The 16,053-nt window shown below is 38.4% G+C and overlaps 1 long non-coding RNA gene and 1 pseudogene across 1 annotated transcript in view; one reads left to right on the forward strand and one right to left on the reverse strand.

The window, feature by feature from the left end:
* Positions 1–16,053, reverse strand: part of LOC113261098 (uncharacterized) — a 117,792-nt gene that overhangs the window by 48,246 nt on the left and 53,493 nt on the right. Inside the window, exon 6 of the long non-coding RNA XR_007190134.2 lies at positions 13,510–13,701. This is a non-coding gene — a long non-coding RNA (uncharacterized LOC113261098). The remainder of the gene's footprint in view (positions 1–13,509; positions 13,702–16,053) is intronic.
* LOC113260999 (glyceraldehyde-3-phosphate dehydrogenase-like) lies at positions 2,414–3,419 on the forward strand (annotated as a pseudogene).

Here is a 16,053-nt window from a genome sequence, read left to right on the forward strand (position 1 = left end):
GGGTTTATACGTGCTGAGTTCCACAACCATCACCAGCTATATCCAAACACTCCTCCCTCTTTTTTTTTTTGCAATAAAATCAGAGATAAAGCAAAACATACTGCTGGTTTATATCTTCAAAAAAACGATGTCTTGATATATGAGACTATTCTCCTATAATGAAACATTTCGATAAAATGTTTGGATGCTAATAGACTAGGAATATTTTATGTAAGTTGCATTTCAATAACAAAATAACTGAAAAAGATCAAATAAATTAAGGTTGAAGATTGACATAGGAATTATATACACACTCAAATAGAGAGTTTCCACTAAATAAAGTGTGTGCTTATTCTGACAAATGGTAAGAGGAACCTTAACTATATCCTTAGGTTTTTCTGTTTATTATTTTACTAATGTTTTTTGTTGACAATAAAACATGATAAATATGATGTCCTTTGTTTTATTATTTTAATCATCATTTCTCCCTCAAACTACAGAAATAGAATACTACATATATACAAAAATGTTACTGGAGATTTATAAATGTACCTATAAAATGTAACAATGATGAATCTGAAGTCCAATAATGAAAGTTAAAACAATTTTCCAAATATAGGTTGGAGCAGAGTAGTTTCCTGATCTGTAAAATGGGGTAATAAAAGCATTAAACCTGTAAGATACAATGAGATTGAAATGAGACAATTATCATTATGTACTGAATATTTGTGTTCCCAACCCCCTCAAATTCATATTCATATATCTCCAATGTGATATTTGTGGACAGGGGGCCTTTGGGAGGGAACTGGGTCTAGATGAAGTCCTAAGAGTAGGGTTCCCCCCCGATGGGACTAGTATCCTTATAAGAAGACAAAAAGAGCCCAGAGCTCTCCCGCTTTCTCTTCCATGTGCTGACAAAGCCAAAAGACAGCCATCTAAGGTCAGGAACAAGTCCCTCGCCAGTAAATGAGTCTGCTAGCACCTTGATCTTGGACTTCCCAGCCTCCAAAACTATAAGAAATAAATGTCTGTTGTTTAAGCCACTCAGTCTATGGAATTTTGTTACGGCATCCCAGGCAGATCAAGACAGCCATGTAAAGAATGTAATGGCATGACTAGCATCCATTGGTCTATAAAATGTTACTGTTGCATAAAATTTCAAAACTTGACAAAACACTATAAACCCAATTGTTTGCACTATATAGTAATAACAGGGGGTTATTATACACTGGACATAGAATAATCATGATAATAAAGGAAAAATATTAATAGCACTTGGAGTTACATAGCAGTGACCGAATGCCAAAGCACCATTCAGATCACTTTACATATATAAAAGCGTTTAGTCTCGTAATAGCACTATGAAATGGCATGATGATTGTCCTCATTTCATGCAAGAAGAAATTTAGGAACAAAGTTTCTAAATGTTTTACACGTATTAAACCTTTAACTTTGCTAGCAATAATAAAACGTGGGTAGTATTACTGAGAAATAATTCTCATTTTATAGATGAGAATAGTGAGGACGTGTTAATAAAATTGGTCCATGGAATTAGCAGATAGATGGTAGAGTTGGAATCTGAGCTCACACTGTCAGGCTCAGACCTAGGTGTCTAGTTATTACATGATATTATCAAGGGGCTGATGGTCTGTTCAGATCTCTTACAAACAAATAAGAGGAGGTTAATCCTTCTGGGAAATGGGCAATGAATTTGAACAGATAATTCACAAGTGCACATATCTCTTGTCTTCTTTGAAATGCTCATCACACCTATGGTTGATTGCCTGGATGGTTTTTTGTGCAGAAGCCTAACCCATTAAATACAGAAAAAAAAATACATTAAATACAGTAAAAATTTGGGTAAAAATAGTAAACTCCAAGGTGGGCAAAAGTATTAAAAGGAGTGTTAAAATCTTAGATTGCTTATCAAACTGAATGGAAGTTTTAATTTATTAGAAATACATACCGTTTATAAAATTTTTATTCTTTTAGAATTATTGTTTATTGTACAAACTCATTTCAATCACTTGAAAATGACTGTGCAGATCACTCTGCATGTCACTGCTTAAAAATGACTGAAATGGAAAGTTGAAATCTACCTTTTCCACTATTTTATCCAGACCGTTGATCTTCCATTATGCTGGCATAATAAATGATTAATACTCCATGAAAGCATCAAATAGTTTACACAGAGTAAAAGACAAGGTTTAAATGCTATCTATTTTAATATCACTCCTTTGAATTTTTATTTCATAATTACTAATGTGGATATTCATTATATTCTTCCATTACTTTCAAAGTCATTGCTTACTGATGGGAAGACTATCAACCTCTTGTCATTGATACAAAAATATTTTCAAATATGGTTCTCTGCTCCTTTCCTTTTGACAAACAGCCACATCCTCTGGTACAGTGACAGCTGTGTCCCTGAGACATGAAGGTGAGGGTTGGAGTAAAGGGATTTGGCCATATTGAGTGCCTGGTCACCAGGGCTATTCTGACTCTGGCAAAGTGGATACTGTCACCGTCAATGACCCCACCTGTGGCAAATTCCACAGCATGGTCAAGGTTGAGACGGAAAACTTGTCATCAATGGAAAGCCCATCTCCGTCTTCCAGGAGTGAGATCCTGCCAACATCAAATGCGGGTGATACTGGTGCTGAGTATGTTGTGGAGTCCACTGGGGTCTTCACAACCATGGAAAAGGTTGGGACTCACTTGAAGGGGGGGGGCATGGGTCATCATCTCCGTCCCTTCTGATGATGCCCCCATGTTTGTGATAGGCATGAACCATGAGAGGTACGACAACTCCCTCGAGATAGTTAGCAATGCCTCCTGCACCACCAACTGTTTGGTCTCTCTGTCCAAGATCATCCATGACAATTCTGGTATCATGGAGGGACTCATAACCACAGTCCATGCCACCACTGTCACCCAGAAGCCTGTGGACAGCCCTTCTAGGAAGCTGTGGTGCAATGGTTGAGGGGCTGCCTGCTTCTACGGGCACCACCAAGGCTGAAGGCAAGGTCATCCCTCAGCTGAATGGGAAGCTCACTGGCATGGACTTCCGTGTCCTCACCCCCATTTTGTTAGAAACACAGACCATTTATATTTTTTATTCTTTTAAAATTATTGTTTATTGTACAAACAGTATAGGTCAGTCAAGGATATGACCTGCCACCTGGAGAAAGTTGCCAAATACAATGACATTAAGAAGGTGATGAAGCAGGCACTGGAGGGCCCCTCAAGGGCATCCTGGGCTACACTGAGGACCAAGTTGTTCCCTGTAACTTTAACAGTGACACTCTTCCACTTTCAACGCGGGGGCTGGCATTCCTCTCAAAGACCACTTTGTCAAGTTTGTTTCCTGGTATAACAATGAATTTTGCTACAGCAACCAGGTGGTGGACCTTATGGTCCACATTGCCTTCAAGGAATAAGAGCTCCCTGGACCACCAGCCCCAGGGGGAGCAAGAGGAAGACAGATGCCCTTAGCTGGTGGGAAGTCCCCACTCCAACTCATCCCCCAACACACTGAGAATCTCTTGACCTCTACACAGTTTCCATCACAGACCCCCTGAAGAAGGAGAGGAGTTTGGGGAGCCATACCTCGTCATGTACCATCAATAAAGTATACTGTACCCAGGTAATAAATAAATTAATAAAAAATATAAGTATAAATATAATGAAATTTTACCTACACAGTAAATTAGAAAATTAGGAAGCAAATTAGGGACAGCATTTTAATTCCTGTTCAAATACTACTAATTTAGAGTCATCTATAGAGAAAAAAAAAAGGTAGTTCTGATATGAATTACATAAAATCAATATATCTGGAAAAAAAAACCCTCAGAACCCAAAGTCTATTAACAGGTAACAATTTACTGAATTGAATTGGAAATACCTTACTTTACTGTTTAACAATAGAGCTAATCAAGAATTTAATTTGTAAAGTATCAGAAAAATCATTTGTCCATCACTATATACTCATATTTCTTGAAAAGAAAATTTATTTTTGCAGTGTACTTCTGGCATTATTTAACAACCTCTTATTGCAAGGTATAAGTATACAAAGGGATTGAAAGTAGTTTGTTCAGGCATAAAATACATGAAGAAGTGAAATTTTCAAGGGCTATCCAATCTCTATTTAAGAGATTTTTCTCAATCCCCAACTGAACCTAGAATTCAGGTTAGCTTTGTTTTGTCTTTTTTTAAATCATATATCTGTGAAGAAACCTTTATTTGGAATACATAAACAAATCTAAATACTTAATAATAAAAAGACAATAAACCAATGAAAAATAAGTAAAGAATTTAAATAGACATTTCTCCAAAGAAAAACATAAGAAATTGCCCTTAAGAATATGAAGTGATTCTCAACATCTTTGGTTATTTAGGAAAATACAAATCAAAACCATCACACACAGAATAACTAAAAGGGCAGATGATATTAAGTGTTGATGAGGATATGGAAAATTCAGAAATTTACACCCTTGTTAAAATAATTTTCTACATTGATTCACTCATCTTCCAGCAATAATTGCTGGAAAAACACCAGTACTTCTTAAGTTCGACTACTTGTTTACAGTACTGCTGGGGAAATTCGAAAAAAGAATCGTGCTGAATGATGTCACTTAAATATTATGATCATGAACCTCTGACAGGCACTCGCCATTCACCATATAATCCCGTAAACCTTTTACAATATACTTTTCCCTGCTTTATGGACTACTTTGTGCCCCCACCATCCCTACTTCATATGTTGAAGCCCTAATTCCTAGAATGACGATATTTGAAGATAGGGCCCATAAGAAGGAAATAGAGGTGAGGTTAGGTTAGGTCATAAGAGTAAGTCCTTGTAAGGACACAAGTCCTCATAAGAAGAGGAAGACACAGGAGAGCACTCTCTGTACAGAAAAGGCCACATTGAGGACATAGCAAGAAGCTGGCCAGTAAGGGAAATTCACCAGAAACCCACCCTGAAGACACCCTGATTTTGCATTTTAGCCTCTAGAACTGTGAGAAAATAAATTTCTGTAAGTGTGAAAGAATGAGAAATACATATATTGGTTTCTACCCTTGCTTGGTTCCTGGCTCGGAGCTCCAAATACCCCTTGTAAAGAGGGGTGCTAGGAGAATCTTTTGTTCTGTAATTTAGTCTTTTACCCCAGGTCCTGACACAGAGGTCCTAAATCTTTTGGAACTTCTTGGGTCATAGCAGTGTCTTTGTTCTAAAGAGGTAGTTCTTGCATGGGGACTGGTCACTATAAAGACCAAGCTATGATTGGAAGCTTATAATTTTCAGTTCCACACCTCATTCTTCAGAGATGGGAGAGGAACTGGGAGTAGATTTAATAATTGATCATGCCTGCACAATTAAGCTTCCATAAAAATCACAATATCTTTCATCCTTACCAGCCAATAAAATTGTTTTTATCAATGGAACCAGTTACCTTCATCTTTTTAGATGTAACGGTCCATTTATTGCCTTTTTCTAAATGGAATTCTTACAAGATTTGAGATATCATTTTCTTCTTTAAAAAAAATCTTTATTAAAATATAATATACATATCAAAAATCCAGCCATTTAAAGCATATAATTCAATTGTTTTTAGCATAGTCACAATGTTATATAACCATCACGACAGTCAACATTAGGATATTTTCATTATTCCCAAAAGAAATCTCCCACCTACTAATAGTCATACCCCACCCCCCACCCCGGCCCTAGGTAAGCACTAATCACTAATCTCCTTTTTGTTACATAAATTCGTTTATTCTTAATATTTAATATAAAGAGAATCAGGGGTGCCTGAGTGGCTCAGTCGGTTAATTATCTGCCTTCAGCTCAGGTCATGATCCCAGGGTCAGCAGGGAGCCTGCTTCTCTCTCTCCCTCTACCACCTCTCCCCCGCCAACTCATTTTCTCTCACTCATAAATAAATAAAATCTTTAAAAAATATATAAAGAGAATCATACAATATGGGCAATTTGCGACTTGCTTTTTTAACTTAGCATAAAGTTTTCAAGAATTATTGATGCTGTAGCATGTATCAATACGTCATTCCTTTCTTGGTCTAGTAATATTCCATTGACAGGTTAGCATTTTACATAAAATCAACTAATTTTGACTCCAAAGTCATTTGTCTCTCCTTTTTGCTAATAATGGAAAAGACAAGACAAATGTTAAGGAAAAAAGCACATGGAAATAGATTAATTGGACAGTTTCTGAAAAATTGATTCTAATTGACATCTTTAGGCTCCAGGTGAGTTCACATCTGGAATAGACCACTGAAACACCTTGGAAATCCCCCCCCCCTTTTTTTTAACCTTTGTACATATTCACAACTGTAAGGAAATAATATTTATTTGGTGTTTTACTCACAAGTGGCACCTTTAGATTGTTGAAGAATTAAATATATTTCTCTACCACTAAAAAAAAAAATTAGTTTTTGACGTTGTTTACTTACTCAACATATAAAAATTCTTTCTCCTTTACCATTCATGCATAGGCACTCAGCTTCTCTGATAACAGAGTTCTGGTTTTGCCTTCTCACAGAAGCATCTATTTTCTAATTTATATCATAACTAGTTCATTTTCTCATTCTATATTTGGTTATAAATTAGCTAATATTTCAACAGTGATAAATACCTGTCCTCCAATTTCCTTTCTAACTTTCTAATTTACTTTTGCCTTAGATTTTGTATTGTTTTTTGATGACTGTGAATTAAAAAAACAGGAATCACTGAACACTGAACTGAATTTAATATTACAACATAGTTAGCAATATTTCACTGGAATATTCACTAAAGTATATTATTCAATCTAAGGTAGATAGACATTTATGAAGACACTATTTCCAGAACAAAACATAATTAAGTCGGTACTGAGACATTCACATAAAGTTACCTCATTTGGGAGCCCCAAATGAAAATTCTATTGTGAGAATTATTTGAATAATATGTTTAGCATCTACTTCACAGTTAATAGCTAATTCTTAATACCAGTGATTGACTAATAAGCCATTACACTGATATTCATGTTCCTTTCAAAATCAATACAAAAAACACACTATTTTATAAATTGGTACTTTTATAATTAACTGTCAATGAAAAAGGTCATTTTTTTTTCTATAAAGCATCTATAAAGTTCTATGAGTTATATTTAAAATGTCAAGGAAATTATCTTTTCTATTAACTAATTCCATTTTTAAAAATTGAGTATTATTTAATGTAATAGTGAAGATTTTCTTCTCATTTCTCCTCACACTCGGAGAAAAGCTAACATTTTATATCCCCCAAATTATATTCTTTTGTTCTTACTTTAAAATGTGTTTAGGGGCACCTGGGTGGCTCAGTCAGTTAAACAGCTGCCTTTGGCTGAAGTCATAATCTTGTCCTAGGATTGAGCCCCAAGTCTGGCTCCCTGACCAGTGGGGACCCTGCTTCTCTCTCTCTCCTCGTGCTCTTTCTCTCTCTTGCTCTCTCAAATAAATAAATAAAATAAAAAATAAAAATAAAATCTTTTATTTTATTTTTATTATTTAAAAGGATTTTATTTATTTGACAGAGCAGGGAGAGAGAGAGCACGCACGAGCAGGGGGAAGGGAAGAGGAAGAGGGAGAAGCCAATTCCCCACTGAGTTGGGACCTAACACGGGGCTTGATCCCAGGACCCTGGGATCATGACCTGAGCTGAAGGCAGACAATTAACTGACTGAGCCACCCAGACATCCCATAAATAAAATCTTTAAAAAAAAATGTATTTATTTTCCTCTTGGCTAGGAACATTTTACAGCTACCTTCTTTTAAAAGTATTATAAAGATTTTATCTCATTCAAGTTATGCTATATTCCGTATTTATTTTAAAACAGAGTATTTCTAAAATATGTTTTTAACTCTTTCAACTATATTTCTTTGTTCTAATGCAGTAAGAACCCAATTCCAAGCACCTGATAATATGTGTTGCTGTAAATTCACGTAGTGCCTTGTGTTGATCTGCTTTGACTGCCTTCTTCAGTCATGAATCTTATAACATAAAACCAATCTTTCCATCAAAATTTGCCTACAAACTACCAAATATACCTATGAATTGCACAAACTGACCCTATTGACTGTATCCACAAGGCTGGATATCTGAAAGTTATTTATAGTATCAATTATATTACATTACCTGATGGTTAATATCATAGCTAGCAAGAATTGGCACTGCCAGAAATGAAATGTGACTGTTCTAAGGATTATTTAATAATTGTTTGCCATTCATCTGGGGCCTCTATATTTTGGAATTGGGTATCTATGTTTAAATTTGACAGCCATAAAATTCCCTTTTAATTATCCAATGTGTACCTTGAATTCTCTTAAGTAGAATCAAGTGTCTAGAGAAACAACATTGAAGTATCTCCTTTTACCTAAGAGAGGATAGTCAGGAAGAATTAGTGGGGGAAAAAATTAGGAATTAGAACCACAAGTCTGTGTTCCAGAGCATTCTTTGACTTTCAAGAGTGGACTAGTCTTGGGCAAGTCACATGATTCTGAGATTTTTTTTTCTTCCTCCACACAACAAGGACAGTGAACAAGAAAGTCTTTGAGGTCCCTTTAAATTTAAATTATCTTTGATTACACCATGAAACTGAATAAAGGAAAACTCATTTAAAACAGAGTTAGGAGGCCAGAGGGGGCGCTCTCACACACTACCATTCATCAGTCCCAGACCCCAAGAGGAAGACAGGTGCCTTGCATTCGCAACAAGAAGCCTATACTTTACCGCTCCAGCATGGAGTTAGAAAGAATTCTTCCTTGCCCGGCAACAGCCCATCCAATGACACACTCTCACAACTCAGCCAATGAAAAGCCACTACACTTTGAATTCCCAATTTACTCCAAATTATTTTTTTGTTCGTAATAACCTCTCCCAATTCCTCCCTTTCCTCTATAAGAGAACATTCCTCTCCTTTGTTCTCCAGACTTGCTACGGTTTTGCCGTAGCTTGCATGTCCTGAATTGCAATTTTTTGTTATCCCTAAATAGTCCATTTTGCTAATAAAATAACTGGCTATTTTATTTTTAAGGTTAACAATACACTGTGAAGTTAATTAAATAAGGAGGCCATCAGACTGAGGCGGCTCTAATGCCATGGTGGTCTGCGTAAGCAAACCAAAATCTCGTCCTGCAAATGCCTCAGGGTTATGAAGCCAAAATGCTATAAGGACAACCAATCACAAACAGCTAACTAGGCTTTAAGCAAGAGCCAATCAATAATTTCCTTACTTTGCATCCGTCTTTTCTCTATAAATGTCTCTGTGAGGGAGTGCTCCGAACCACTTCTAGTTTGCTGTTGTCCAATTCAAATCAATTTTTTTTCTCAAATAAACCCTTACATTCTTAATATGCCTCGGTTTATCTTTTAACAACACTCAGCTATCTGAGCAAGAAAGGCTTTAAATGGCAAAAATTTATCTCAACAGAGAAGAATATTAATGTAACAGAGGAAATGAATACAAAATAATGTTTTGTTGAATAGTGGGTGAAGGCTAAGAAGAGTTCTAGAAGACTTTCCTATCAACAAATACTTCAGTTTCTAATAAATCCTCTCACTGACATGATCATAAGGGAGAAGGACCTATCAAAGGATTCACCGGCAACTTTTACAGCACTTTGCAAAACATACCATCATAGCAAAGTCCCTGCTTCCTCCTGTTTCCACATCACTCAGTCTGTGTCATGGCTAATAGAAAATGAAATAGAAAAGACTATAGAAAAATAATGAATGAAGACTCATTCTGAATCAGGGGGTTTGGTCATCTGCAGAAGGAGCAAATAAAAATTTTCTGCTTTTAGAATACAAAACCTAAGACAAGTGACAATTCTAGTGTTTCTCTCTGTGCAATGCGGTCAATCTAGCATGGATTTCTGCAGGGAGCCTATGGGCTATGTAGAGTCTAGTCTTACAACTGGATGAATTCACACATATGTAATTTAATCTTATGGGAGGATGGGAACTGGCAGGACCCCACTTAGAGTGTGTATTTACATAAACAGTACTCACAGTCTATAATACATACACATTTAATCTTATTCATCTATAAATAATAATAATTCATTCCATCAACCTTCTCAACTAAACTTTTTTTAAAAAGATTCTATTATTTATTTGAGAAATAGAGTGGGGGAAGGAATAGAGGCAGAGGGACAAATAGACTCCAGGCTGAGCGCAGAGCCTGACCCAGTGCTCAATCTCAAAACCCTGAGACCATGACCTGAGTTGAAATCAGACTTCACTGACTGAGCCACCCAGGCGCCCCTCAACTAAATTCTTTTCATTGTATTGCTAAATTACCTAAACAAGGAAGCCATCAGACTGAGGTGGCTCTAATGCCTGTGGGAGCCTATGTAAGCAAACCAAAATCTAAGCCTATAAATGCCTCAAGTTTACAAAATCAGAACACTAGGGACAACCAATCACAAACAGCTAATTGGGCTTTAAGTCGTAGCCAATCAAATAATCTCCTTTCCTTGCTTTTGAACGTTCTCCATGTCTTTCCCTCCAGCTCCTTGAGGAACCACTTCTAAACTTCTGATTTGGCATTGCCCAATTTAGATTGATTTTCGCTCAAATAAACTTAAATTTTTTAAATGCCTTGGTTTATCTTTTAGCACTTCAATGTCTCCCAAAATTAAAATGGAACCTTTGGGTTATTTTCAGAGTTCTGCACATAAAGAAGAGGGACCTATATAGAACTACAATAAGGTTCTATTTTCTAGAATAAGAAGACTGATGAACAGTCCTCTAAAAAGAGTCCAGTCTGAGCGGGCTACATCCAAGAGATGAGTTTCTCTCCAAAGACCATAGTATGTCAAAAATATAGAAGTCTGTATTTTTGTTTATATGGAAAAATAAATGGCCTGTTAGGAGGCTTACAATTTTACATATGACAATAATATACACAATTGATATAAAAGCCTTGTTTACGTGGGGCTTGGGAACATTTTCATTCTTTGAAGGACCAAACAAAAACAGCTTGCTTCACATCCACATCTCCCGTGGCTCTTGGATAAAGGTTTCAGAGAAAAATGGTTTGAATAAAGAGAATTTATTTCTGTTCCAGTGTAATAATAAAAATTAATCATTTATGTTTATTCATACATTTGGATCTTTTTAAACAAAAGCCATCAGTTTGAAGCTTGCTTTCTCAGTTCATATTAAAAGCTACGGAGTATTTGAGGAATTCATGTAGTTTGTAAATATTTGCTTTTGGACACAAATGATAGTAATTAAATACACTGCTGTGTGTTTTACTGAATGAGCAATGTCAGAACATTTAGGCATGTAGATTCAAAGGGTAAAGCTCTTCATTTGAAAAGCATTTTACTATTTTACATCTTTAATGAAAGTCTTGATTATTGGTGATGTACTGTCACTAACATATACTCAGGTTAAATTAGTTAATCATATTTCCTTAACTAATCAAATTATTAACAACTATTAAGCATACTATGGCTGCTACATTTCTCATAAAGAAAAACTTCAGGAATAATAAATGAAGTTCTGAGTACAAAGTTAAATATCATTTGGCTTCGTGGGGTATAATCTGCTGTTGGATATTAATGGGTGTGCGTGTATGTGTGTATCTGCCAGTGGAAAGATCATGGACTTTCTTTTCAGACATCTTTGGATCTGAATTTAAGAACAACCTTTCTTGGCTGTGTGAAATTAGGTAAGTTATCAGGCTCTTGAAACCTCAGTTTGGGTTTTGTTTCAATCTATAAAGAAAGGAAATACAGACATATAGTGCATACAGTTCACAATCTTAAAGATGAAATGATAAATTCTCATTCCCAAGTTCCCGTTCTCTTTATGTCTTCTATTCATTTGTTAACATGTTTTCTTCCACACTCTCCTTTACCGTTGCTTGCCATGTCTCTCTGACATGCAGAGCCGGAAAGATCTTCCCCCACAAAACAAAACTCTTCCCATTTCCTGTGAGCTCACAACTCAACCGCACCCCACACTCCCCTGGGAGTCCGGTGCAGCCATGGAAGGCAGACCGAGGTGAAAAGCGCTATTTCCAGCTCTGACCCACAGACGCTTTGATGTCACTCTCTGCTCTCTTTCCACTCACTGGCTGCACACAACTCAGAGAACAAGGGGGAGGGCAGATTCAAAACCGTAGATGAAAGATGCCCGAGTCCTCGCACACTTTGTGAACACCAGCATTGAACTGTCTGTAATCAAAATAGAGTTCTTTTGTATAAAGCCACCAAGAATAGGGATTATTTTTACATTACCTCACGTTACTTTAATTTGTGCAGAAATCGAACTGAGACGCTGTGGTTGCACTGACTTAGTGAGGACTGGCTATTAGCAAGAAAACTGCTATGGAAGCGGGAAAGCCGGAGAGCCGCACTATGCTGTGGTAAACATGGGGCAAATATGCCACCCGCATTAACATAATAGGAAACCCTATGCCTGTAACTCTAGAGCAAAGAGGCTGGAAAACAACACTAGGTTTTCTACTGGCTAGTATTAGCAGTACAGAAGGAGTAGATAACCCCAGGCAAACAAGAAGCAGTCTGCAGGAAGGGAAGGGGAGGGAACGGGAGGGGGAGGGGGAGGGGGAGAGGGAGAGGGGGAGGGGGAGAGGGGGAGGGGGAGAGGGAGAGGGGAGGGAAAGGGAGAGGGGAGGAAGAGGGAGAGGGAGAGGGAGAGGGGAGGGAGAGGGAGAGGGAGAGGGAGAGGGAGAGGGAGGGGGGAGGGGAGGAAAGGGGAGAGGAGGGGGAGAGGAGGAGGGGAGAGGAGGAGGGGGGAGAGGGGGAGGGGGAGAGGGGGGGAGAGGGGGGGAGAGGGGGAGGGGGAGAGGGGAGGGGAGGGGGGGAGGGGGGAGGGGAGGGGAGGGGGGGAGGGGGGAGGGGAGGGGGGGAGGGGGGAGGGGGGAGGGGAGGGGGGAGGGGGGAGGGGAGGGGGAGAGGGGGAGGGGAGGAAGAAACAATTCAGAAATGAGGTCTCACAGAGTTAAAAACAACAACAACAACAACCACCTCCAGCTTTTATACCTCAGGCAGTATAAAACAAGACTAAGAAAAGATTTAGCAACAAAACCACATAAAGAATCAGCCATGTAGCAAAATTCAGACTAATGGCTTCTCTACCTAAACACACTGAATCAGATAGCCCTGAAGTAGCCACTAATAACTTGAGAGAGAAACACATGTGGAAGAAGGCTTAAAAAAAAAAAGAGTAATCAGTCTTAAGAATTCTGCTTAGTAAAGATTTTTGGGTATAGTTACTGGCACAACAGCATATAGGATAGCTTAGAAGCCGAATAAATCGAGTATCTAATCAGACTACATAAGGAATTTTTGAAGAAATTATATTGCCCATGAAACCATAAGCCTGGATAAAAACAAACAAACAAAATTTGGCTATGTGGATATTTAAATAACATTCAGTCCCCCAAAACGGCATGAACAGATCGTGGGCTGTTACTCTATAAAAGCATGAAACAGACAAAGCGTAATTCCCATTACTTACTTAAGATTTGGCCAAGGAGGAGGATGAACATGGAAGTCGCTCTCAGAACGCCAGGCAAGGGAGTGCCTCTCAGAAGAGCAGAATCGGGGTCTAATCAGAGCGATGAGGAAGGGCTGTGCAGGTGCAGAGGCAGGTAGAGAAGGATCCCACTGAGTCTGAGTCTTGAACTCTTGAAGGTCACCTGCTGAATATCTTCAACAAACAGTTACATGAGCAAGAAATAAAAGTGGTGCTCAATTTGAGGGTGTTTCAGTCCACCCCCAAGGGGCTTGTTACAACACAGACTGTTGTGCAGCCCCCTCCCCCCTGAATTCTGAGCCAGGCATTCTGGGCGGGAACCCAAGAATTTGCAAGTCTAACAAGCTCCCAGGTGCTACTGATGCTTCTGGTATGGAGACCTTTTGAAAACTACTGAGGCCGATGTGGGTGTCTCAAAGAAATTTGAGATTTCTTGTCAGTCACGATAGCTTGTCGGTCACACTGGCCAGTCTCAGTGTAACGGGTACACAACATACATTTTGCATTCCTTCATCTCCTCTGTCTCTTCACATTTGTGTTATCCTATTTTACCTCTATTACTTTTACCCACTCCCCGTTCCTCTTCTTTCTTTATCCATTCTCTGACTTTTTCATTTCTACTCATTTTTTTTCCTTTGACCTACCGTCCTTAGAAAGATTCTCAGTCTACTGAATTAAAATGTATGTCTCAAAGTAAAAATTTTCAGGAACCGGGAAGTCTATTTTAAATACCCTTCATAAAATTATCACTAGCTACCTAAAGCAGGTATGTACTGTTTTAAAGTGGTGCTCTACCTCCTAGGAGATAGGTCTCTGGGAGCAAGGAAAACAGAAGAAAAAAATGAACTACTGGGACTTCATCAAGATAAAAAGCTTCTGCACAGCGAAGGAAACAATCAACAAAACTAAAAGGCAACCCACAGAATGGGAGAAGATATTTGCAAGCAACATATCTGATAAAGGGCTAGTATCCAAAATCTACAAAGAATTTATCAAACTCAATACCCAAAAACCAAATGATCCAGTTAAGAAATGGGCAGAAGACATGATTAGACACTTTTCCAAAGAGGACATCCAGATGGCTAACAGACGCATGAAAAGATTCTCAACACCATTCATCATCAGGGAAATGCAAATCAAAACCACGATGAGATACCACCTCACACCTGGCAAAACGGCTGAAATTAACAACACAAGAAACAACAGGTGTTGAAAAGATGCAGAGAAAGGGGAAATGTCTTGCCCTGTTGGTGGGAATGCAAACTGGTGCAGCCACTCTGGAGGACAGTATAGAGGTTCCTCAAGAAGTTAAAAATAGAGCTACCCTATGATCCAGCAATTGCACCACTAGGTATTTACCCAAAGGATACAAAAATACAGATTTGAAGGGTCCATGCACCCCAATGTTTACAGGAGCATAATCAACAATAGCCAAAGTACACACACACACACACACACACACACACACACACACTGGAATATTACTCAGCCATCAAAAAAGGAAATCTTGCCATTTGCAACGACATGGATGGAGCTAGAGTATATTATGCTAAGTAGAATAAGTCAGTCAGAGAAAGACAAATACCATACGATCTCACTCATATGTGGAATTTAAGAAAGAAAACAGATGAACATATGGGAAGGGGGAAAAGAAAAAAGAGAGGGAAACAAACCATGAGACTCTTAATGATAGAGAACAAACTGAGGGTTGATGGAGGGAGGTGGGTGGGGGATGGGCTAGATGGTGACGGATTTTAAAGAGGGTACTTGTGAGGAGCACTGGGTGTTCTATGTAAGTGATGAGTCACTGAGTTCTGCTCCAGAAACCAATATTGCACTGTGTGTTAACTAAGTAGAACTTAAGTTTAAAAAGTTACGTGCTGCTCTGTATACAGCTAATGTTCAAAGATGACTCTAACGAACCATCTGTTGCTTTACTAGTCGAACTCCAAGACTTTCGGTTTTCTTGGAGGGACTAAGATGAACTCTCAAATGGGAAATAAACATTAAATAATTTCTCCTGCAAAATGATAGCTGCTTGTACTACTCTCTCTTGAAAATGATCGTGATGGGGAAAACAAAGACAAGAGAAATGTAGCTTAAATTAAATCTTATAGCCTGCAGCCCACCAACAGATACCTGAAACATGCAGAGTTTGACATTCCTCAAGGAACTCACGGCTGCCTTACTGTCCTAATGTTAAAGTTTTATTTCTTTTTATTTTTTAAAGATTTATTTATTTGACAGAGAGAGCACAAGCAGGGGAGAGAGGGGGAGCAGCAGGCAGAGGGAGAAGCAGGCTCTCCGCTGAGCAGGGAGCCTGATGTAGGGCTCGATCCCAGGACCCCGGGATCATGACCTGAGCCAAAGGTAGATGCTTAACTGACTGAGCCCCCCAGGCGCCCCACTGTTTATGTTTTATTAAAGACTATAAGTAACCTGGGGCAGTTGGGTGGTGCAGTCGGTTGGGTGTCCGACTTTTGGTTTTGGCTCAGGTCATGATCTCAGGGTGGTGAAACCGAGCCC

This window comes from Ursus arctos, unplaced genomic scaffold (assembly GCF_023065955.2).
Source record: "Ursus arctos isolate Adak ecotype North America unplaced genomic scaffold, UrsArc2.0 scaffold_29, whole genome shotgun sequence".
Lineage (NCBI taxonomy): Eukaryota > Metazoa > Chordata > Mammalia > Carnivora > Ursidae > Ursus > Ursus arctos.